The sequence below is a fragment of the Salmo salar genome, chromosome 23 (assembly GCF_965601325.2).
Source record: "Salmo salar chromosome 23, fSalSal1, whole genome shotgun sequence".
Classification (NCBI taxonomy): Eukaryota; Metazoa; Chordata; class Actinopteri; order Salmoniformes; family Salmonidae; genus Salmo; species Salmo salar.
In genome coordinates this window covers 2368047-2376761 of record NC_138313.1, presented here as the reverse complement: position 1 = coordinate 2376761, position 8715 = coordinate 2368047, and positions in this window count along the sequence as shown.

Below are 8715 nucleotides of genomic sequence, written 5' to 3'. Positions count from 1 at the left end.
CAACGCCGTCTGGGAGGGCCCAGACTCGGCTAGGGGCGACTACCCGGAGTTCACCGGTATTCGATCATCCCCCGGAGGGCAAGGCGGCGGGTGAGCGATTATTACACCTAAGACAGGAGAAGAGGAGCGCTCAGGACTTTGCCCTGGAATTCCGGACTCTCGCTGCAGGATCGGGGTGGAATGAGCGGGCCCTGATTGACCACTACAGATGTAGTCTTCGAGAGGACGTCCGCCGGGAGCTGGCTTGTCGGGACAATACCACCACCCTGGACCAGCTCATAGATTTGTCCATCAGGCAACCTGCTGGCTTCCCGGAGGCGTTCCAGTCGGGGCCTGTTTGTTCCACCTCCCAGCCCTCCTGCTCCAACGCCCATGGAGATAGGAGGGGCTGCAGCTAGGAGGACCGGAGGGGGGGGGCCTCTCCAGCACCCACTGTGGTTGTAGAGGGCACACTGCGGACCGGTGCTGGAGAGGTCCACCCGGGAGTTCAGATGGCAGGCAGAGCACCACGTCGACCCCCCAGGTGAGTCAGCACCAGCCACACCCAGAGCCCCCTGTCGACCACATGTACACCTCAGTTTGTTTTCCTGAGTTTTCCCCTGACTTCCAGCATAAGGCACTAGTCGATTCAGGCGCAGCTGGGAGTTATGGACCGTGGGGTTGCCAAGAAGCTAGGGATTCCCCTGGTTCAGCTGGATCACCCCTTCCCCGTGCACGCCCTAGATAGTCGACCACTAGGGTCCGGCCAAGTGAGGGAGGTCACAGTACCACTGGTCATGGTGACGCGGGGGGGCATGAGGAACGTATCAGCCTGTTCCTCATTGATTCCCCGGCGTTTCCGGTGGTACTGGGAATTCCCTGGCTAGCCACTCACAACCCTAAGATTTCGTGGAGGCAGAGGGCTCTTAAGGGGTGGTCGAGGGAGTGCTCAGGCAGGTGTATAGGAGTTTCCATCGGTGCGACCACGGTGGAAAGTCCAGACCCAGTCTCCACCGTGCACATTCCCTCAGAATATGCTGATTTGGCTAGCACCTTCAGTAAAACGAAGGCGACTCAATTACCCCCTCATCGACGAGGGGATTGTGCGATAAACCTCCAGGCTGATGCGGCCCTTCCTAGGAGTCACGTGTATCCTCTGTCTCAGGAGGAGACAGCGGCTATGGAGACATACGTCGTTGAGTCCTTGAGACAGGGATACATTTGGCCATCCAAGTCACCCGTCTCCTCTAGCTTCTTTTTTTGTGAAGAAGAAGGAGGGAAGTCTGCGCCTGTGCATTGACTATAGGGGTCTAAATTCCATCACAGTGGGTTTCAGTTACCCGCTACCTCTCATCGCTATGGCAGTGGAGTCATTTCACGGGGCGCACTTCTTCACAAAACTAGATCTCAGGAGCGCGTATAACCTGGTATAACCTGGGGGGGGGGGGGGGGGGGGGGTACTGTCACAACGTCCACAGAAGGTGGCGCCTCTCCCCGGTCGGGCGGTGCTCGGCGGTCGTCGTCGCCGGCCTACTAGCTGCCACCGATCCATGTTTCTGTGTCTTTTGGTTATGTCTGTTTAGTTCTGCACCTGTTTCTTGTTAGTCATTAGTGGGGGTTATTTAGTTTGTCTGTTTCGTTTGTGGATTCGTGCGGGATTGTTGCTTGTCATGCTTTATGTGGTAGTCAGGATTCTCTTGTGTTCTGCTACGTCGCGTATTTTGTTAGGCATTAGGGTTGCCGGGCTGCTCCCTGTCTGTTTGGATTTTGGAGCTGTCCTCCTGTCTATTTTTTGACTGTGCACCCTGCCTTGTTGCGGCATATTTCTCTGTGATTATTAAACGTCTGTTCAACGGACCTAAGTCTCCTGCGCTTGACTCTACCCCTTTCCTGCTATCTAAGGATATCGTGACACTGCCAGTTAGTTGACTTTTGAACGGTAGTGTATATATAAAAAAATCTTGCGTATCTTAATTTCCACAATTCACAAATAATATGCGTAATAATGTATACAGTTCATGCAAATGTTTGTTACCTATAACCAGTATTGCCATTACAAAGATTATGTTTTTGGCAAGCAATTATTATTTTAGAAAACAATTATTGTGATTCATCCTATATTGTCCCTAACATCATAACCCCATAGCAACAGATGTGGGATACATATACACACACACACACTACTCGTACACACTCGACCCCTCTCCCCCACAAACAACCACAAGCTCAGATGTTCAACAGTTATTCCATCCCTGAGCCCAACTCAAGAAAGGCCTTGATGTGCGAATACAGTTGCAGCTGTTTGAGAAGGCATGCAAAATTGAGCAAAAAATTGGCTAAAAAATGTAAATTGTATTAATCAATGTCAAGTCCTAGCTGTTGGAGATCAGGTACACCCCGTTCCCCTGAAACACACACACGCTGGTCCCCCGTTGTGACCATTTTCCCAAGTATCTCTGTGCAGTCAGACCTTTGATTATTCCGTGCCACCAGGGCCACAGTAATTTATCCCCTCTCTGATTGTCTGATTGTGACCCCCTCCCCATGGGTTACTGCAGCTAGTGTTGCCAGCACTGCCACTACCTGGGTGGGGGCACCCCACCGAAATCTCCACCGGCTAGTTACAAGGTCGTCAAGGTTCTCATTAGCAGCTTTGAGAAATTCCTTGTATATTATGCTCACCCATCAGTAGGCGTTTGGCTTTGTAGGCCCAACACTGCCAGGCAGGCTCAGAATCTTGAGGGTGCGGTGCTGCTTTAGTTGGCCTCTGACCGCATTTATCTTTCTGTTTTGGCTGCGTATAGGGTACTTATGGTAGACCCATAAAACAGATAAGGACCTCCTTAGTGTATGGGTCACTCAGGTTGTAAGGGGTGCGTGACTGGCTGCAGGGAAGTCAGGCGCAGCAGAGCAGAGCTGGGTAATAACCGGAGCAGTTTAATATGAAAAAAAAAAAACAACGGCACCCAGAACAACAAAATATGGGTACAAAATAACCTGTCGCGAACCAGTCAGAGTGCACAAACACTTTACAACAAACTATTTCACACACAGACATGGGGGGAACAGAGGGTTATATACACGACAAGTAATGAGGGAATATAAACCAGGTATGTGGGAAAACAAGACAAAACAAATGGAAATTAAAAATGGATCGGCGATGGCTAGAAGACCAGTGACGTCGACCGCCAAACACCGCCCAAATAAGGAGAGGAACCGACTTCGGCGGAAGTCGTGACACAGGTGGGTGTCTAGTTTTATAGGGTTGGGGACCGTTCCATCATGATAGGACAATAAATAACTAAACTATAATTATAATTTATTTTAAAATGTATATCCCACATCTGCACAAAAGTGAAAGCTCTCTCTCACAACCCCAGCTCAGATACACATGGGCTCTGGTATTCGTATTCATTTTATTTTTAAACCTTAACTCCACACTTTTCCAAACACAAAAAACACACCCCACCTTCCATCACAATACACATGTACATACCCACATATTGTGCTTTCTATGTCCTCTGTTTGCTGTGTTTTTATCCCTACCATGTTGATTCTGAGTACCTTTGTTGTTCCAGTTCCTTATATTTGAAGATGTATTATTTCGACAATGATCCTTTCTTGTAATACTATCTTATCTATTTATACAATTTTATAAATTGAAAGTTGAATACTAAACATTTTACAACATTCCCTGTCTTGATTGTTATATATACATATATATGTATATATTTGTTTTTTTATTTTATTTCTTTAAATCCTCACCATGGATATTATTGAGTGTTCCATTATTCGACTCCTCTATGGCAACTTTGTAATATTTAGAGTAGCCATGGTCTAGTGTTGGTGTCTCGGAAACATTTGGGTATCAATATACAGTTTATCGACTATGAGAGCTATACATTTTCCCTTTAGTCTATTCTGGTTGAAGAGTGGGTACAGAACTTTTCGCCGTTCTGCAATTTCTTTCGGGAACTGATCATTCATATGAGTCTTTTACCCAGGCTCTTAACCATTATTTTATCTTTAAAGAATGCAAATTTGGCAACGATTAGGCGCTCATATCTCTGTCCTCTCTGTCCTAAACGGTGTACATGTTCGAGTTGGATTTTCTCGACAACATCACCTAGGATCTGTAGTGAAGTAAGAAATAATTATTTCACCACGATTTCAGGATTTTCGCTTTTTTTCCCCTTCAATACCAGTAAGTACCAGATTTTATCTCATAGATCTAGTCTGTATGTCAAGTAAGGCTTCTCTCGAAAATATGTTTTCCTTTTCAAGTTCATTAACGTCCGTTTCCATCTTATTGACTATACCTTTGAGCTTGTTTGTTTCCTTCTCCATTGTCACAGCTTTTTCGTCACTAATCTCGAGGCTCACCATGAACTCCTTTATCTTTACTGACTAATTCAAGTATAGCCAGTTTATCATTTATCAACTTTAACAGGTTGGTTTCCACCCTTACCATGCTGGGTGGGGAAAAGCATAAATTGTCCATGTCTGCTGAGGAGTTACGTTTTCTTTTGAGGATTGGTTCTCCATGTTCACTCTCCACCATATTTGGTTCTTGTTTGTTTTTGTAATATTGGTCGATAAATTTCTCTAGCCTTATCATTTGTTTTGTGTTGTTATCCAGATTGAAGGTTATTACCCACGCGTATGTTGAGTGAAGTGCTAATATATAGTCCAACTTAAAGATATTGAATATTACGTTTTTATCTTGAGGCGATCTGCATGGCTGTGTTCAGTCGGCCATCTTGCCCTGTTAATCAATGCTAAATAGTCAATAGTATGAATGTTAACATGTAACACAAGAAGGAAAGCTGTAATGTTACGAACAAACAAGATGAGTCACAGTAAAAACATATCTGTAGTAGAGAAGGATTTTTCCCCCCATCCGACAACAATGAAAATGAATGGATTGGTGTTGATGATAAAGTGGATGCCCACTAACCAATCCCAGTAGACCTTTTCCTTTCTGCGTGGTAACATGGGTGGGGGTTTTGCTCAAGGACCAATGGAATCGCCCTCCATGATTCAAAATCCAGGCCAACGAATGAATGCATTATCTAAGTGTGCCACTAGTGTATATTTGGTATTTCAAAACGTTCGGTGGTGGTAAATACAAACAATTAAACTGTCTTTAGTTCCAAAAGCCTACCATCGCCATTTTTCTATAGCTACTACCACGTTCGAGGGAGGACGGTTACTAACTTCCTGTTGATGACATTGGTCTTTCCGTCTTCTTCTGTGAGGGTTTAAGAGGTGCCACCACCTACTGTAAGTAGCACGTATTTCTCTTTTGGCAAAGTTGTAGGAGAGTATACATCATAGACTGTAGCAACCTATGTATATTAAATGCAAATAACATTACTTGGCAAACGAGGGGAAAAAGGGGGTGATTCGAGTTTACCCTCCACTATCTGTGGTCACAGTTCAAAAGGCTGACATCCCCCCCAATTAAATGGCTATGGGTTCCTAAAGTTTAGCAATGTAGGCTATTTATTGAAATCTACACTGCAAGTTGCAACATTGACTGTGGCTTCGATTTGAAAATAGTTTGAAGCAATAAACACGCCATGGAATTACATTTTATTAAATTAAAATGTAGGCTATGTATTAGTGGCATCAATACAATAGACTAGAATGGGTTTCATGACAACAGATAATTTCACCCTTAATGACAGTGATCAACACTGTTTGAAGCGGTTTAGGGAGTGGCATCTCTTTAAGAAAGTGCTAGGAACAGTTGTTATTGCTTCAAAAATATAGCCTAATATATAAAACTAATGAAAATATGTAGGCTATTAATGGCTATAAACTATAAATTATTAGGTGTATCACTTTTGTGTCATACTCAATTATTGTTAATGCATTGTTTCCTTGTGTGGTTATTTTGTTTTTAAATTGGCCAAAAAATGTAATCAAATTTAAATCTAAAAAAATGTAGGCTAAGGTTTATAGACAACAAAAACAGCTTGTAGCCTCTGGCTGGCTGTGGTTAGCTAGAAGGTGGCTGGTTGAATTTGAGATAAGGCAATTGCGAGGAATTCTCTTTCGAATTAACTCAGGGCTGGATGGCTTGCCTAGGATGTATAGTGGTCCTCTAAGTGAAGGCTAAACACCAGAGATGCAAAAGTGGCCTACCGAGGGCTTATAGCGTCCCTCTGAATGGGGGATACCCGCCAGAGACGCAAATCACGTCTTGATGACTAAAATGGCTTATTAGGAATTTTCAAGTCTGACTTCTTTATGTGGCCATACGACTGTTTTGCTGCCACAGACTGGAATATGATCCGGGATTCATCTGATGGCATTGAGGAGTATACCACCTCACTCACCGGCTTCATCAATAAGTGCATCAATGACGTTGTCCCTACAGTGACTGTACGTACATATCCCAACCAGAAGCCATGGATTACATTCAACATCCGCACTGAGCTAAAGGCTAGAGCTGCCACTTTCAAGGAGCGGGAGACTAATCCGGACGCTTATAAGAAATCCCGCTATGCCCTCAGACGAACCACCAAACAGGCATACCGTCAATACAGGACTAATATTGACTCCTACTATACCGGCTCTGACGCTCGTCGGATGTGGCAGGGCTTGCAAACTATTGCAAACTACAAAGGGAAACCCAGCCGCGAGCTTCCCAGTGACGCGAGCCTACCAGACGAGCTACATGCCTCAAGCATGCACGAGAGCACCTTCTGTTACGTATGGCTGTGTTATTGCGCTCTCCGTAGCTGATGTGAGTAAGACCTTTAAAAAGGTCAACATTCACAAAGCCAGATGGATTACCAGGACGTGTACTCAGAGCATGCATGGACCAACTGGCAAGTGTCTTCACTGACATTTTCAACCTCTCCCTGACCGAGTCTGTAATTTTTTTAATTGTTTTAATTTAACTAGGCAAGTCAGTTAAGAACAAATTCTTATTTACAATGACGGACAACCGGGGAAAGGTGCCTTGTTCAGGGGCAGAATGACAGATTTGTACCTTGGGGATTCGATCAAACAACCTTTCGGTTACTGGCCCAACGCTCTAACCACTAGGCTACCTGCCGCCCCGTAATACCTACATGTTTCAAACAGACCACCATAGTCCCTGTGCCGAAGAACGCCAAGGTAACCTGCCTAAATGACTACCGCTCCGTAGCACTTACGTCTGTAGCCATTAAGTGCTTTGAAAGGCTGATCATGGCTCACATCAACACCATCCTCCCGGAAACCCTAGACCCACTATAATTCGCATACCGCCCCAACAGATCCACAGATGACACAATCTCAATTGCACTCCACACTGCCCTTTCCCACCTGGACAAAAGGAACACCTATGTGAGAATGCTGTTAATTGACTACAGCTCAGTGTTCAACAACATATTGCCCACAAAGCTCATCACTAAGCTAAGGACCCTGGGACTAAACACCTTCCTCTGCAACTGGATCCTGGACTTCCTGACGGGCCGCCCGCAGATGGTAAGGGTAGGCAACAACACATCTGCCACGCTGATCCTCAACACGGGGGCCCCTCAGGGGTGTGTGCTTAGTCCCCTCCTGTACTCCCTGTTCACCCACGACTGCATTGCCAAGCACGATTCCAACACCATCATTAAGTTTGCTGATGACACAACAGTGGTAGGCCTGATCACCGACAACAATGCGACAGCCTATAGGGAGGAGGTCAGAGACCTGGCATTGTGGTGCCAGTACAACAACCTCTCCCTCGATGAGAGCAAAACAAATTAGCTGATCGTGGACTACAGGAAAAGGAGGGCTGGACAATTCCTCATTCACATCGACGGGGCTGATTTGGAGCGGGTCGAGAGCTTCAAGTTCCTTTGTGTCCACTTCACCAACAGACTATTATGGTCCAAACATGACAAGACAGTCATGAAGAGGGCACGACAATGCCTATTCCCCCTCAGGAGATTGAAAAGATTTGACATGGGTCACCAGATCCCCAAAAAGTTATTACCTCAACAGCTGCACCATTAAGAGCGTCCTTACCGGTTGCATCACCGGGGGTAGCCATTTGATTATCTGTTTATGGCTTGAGGGTAGAAGCTGTTAAGAAGCCTTTTGGACCTAGACTTGGCGCTCCGGTACCGCTTGCCATGCGCTAGCAGAGAAAACAGTCTATGATTAGGGTGGCTGGAGTCTTTGAACATTTTTCGGGCCTTCCTCTGACACCGCCAGGTATAGAGATCCTGGTTGGCAGGAAGCTTTGCCCCAGTGATGTACTGGGCCGTACGCACTACCCTCTGTAGTGCCTTACAGTCGGAGGCCGAGCAGCTGCCATACCAGGCAGTGATGCAACTAGTCAGGATGCTCTCGATGGTGCAGCTGTAGAATGTTTTGAGGATCTGAGGACACATGCCAAATCTTTTCAGTCTCCTGATACATCTCATTATTGTTATCTTTTTTGAATATTCACTGAGGGTTTTTGATATCAACGACCTGTATTTAATGTAGAGAGATGCTATGCTACTAGCCTCATACCATGAATATGCGTATCCATCTCGAGACCATTCCGATATAAAGTGTTTTTTCACAAAGTTGCGGGATGTTACGTGTCCTATTTATATCAGTACGTTCGTAACAACTTAAGCAGTATGAAACATCTATTCAATCAAATAAACCTCACGTAGCAAATAAGCCATATTTCGACACTTTCATTGACCTCCATACCAGGGGCGGAAATCCCGGGGGGGGCGGGGGGGACACGACCCC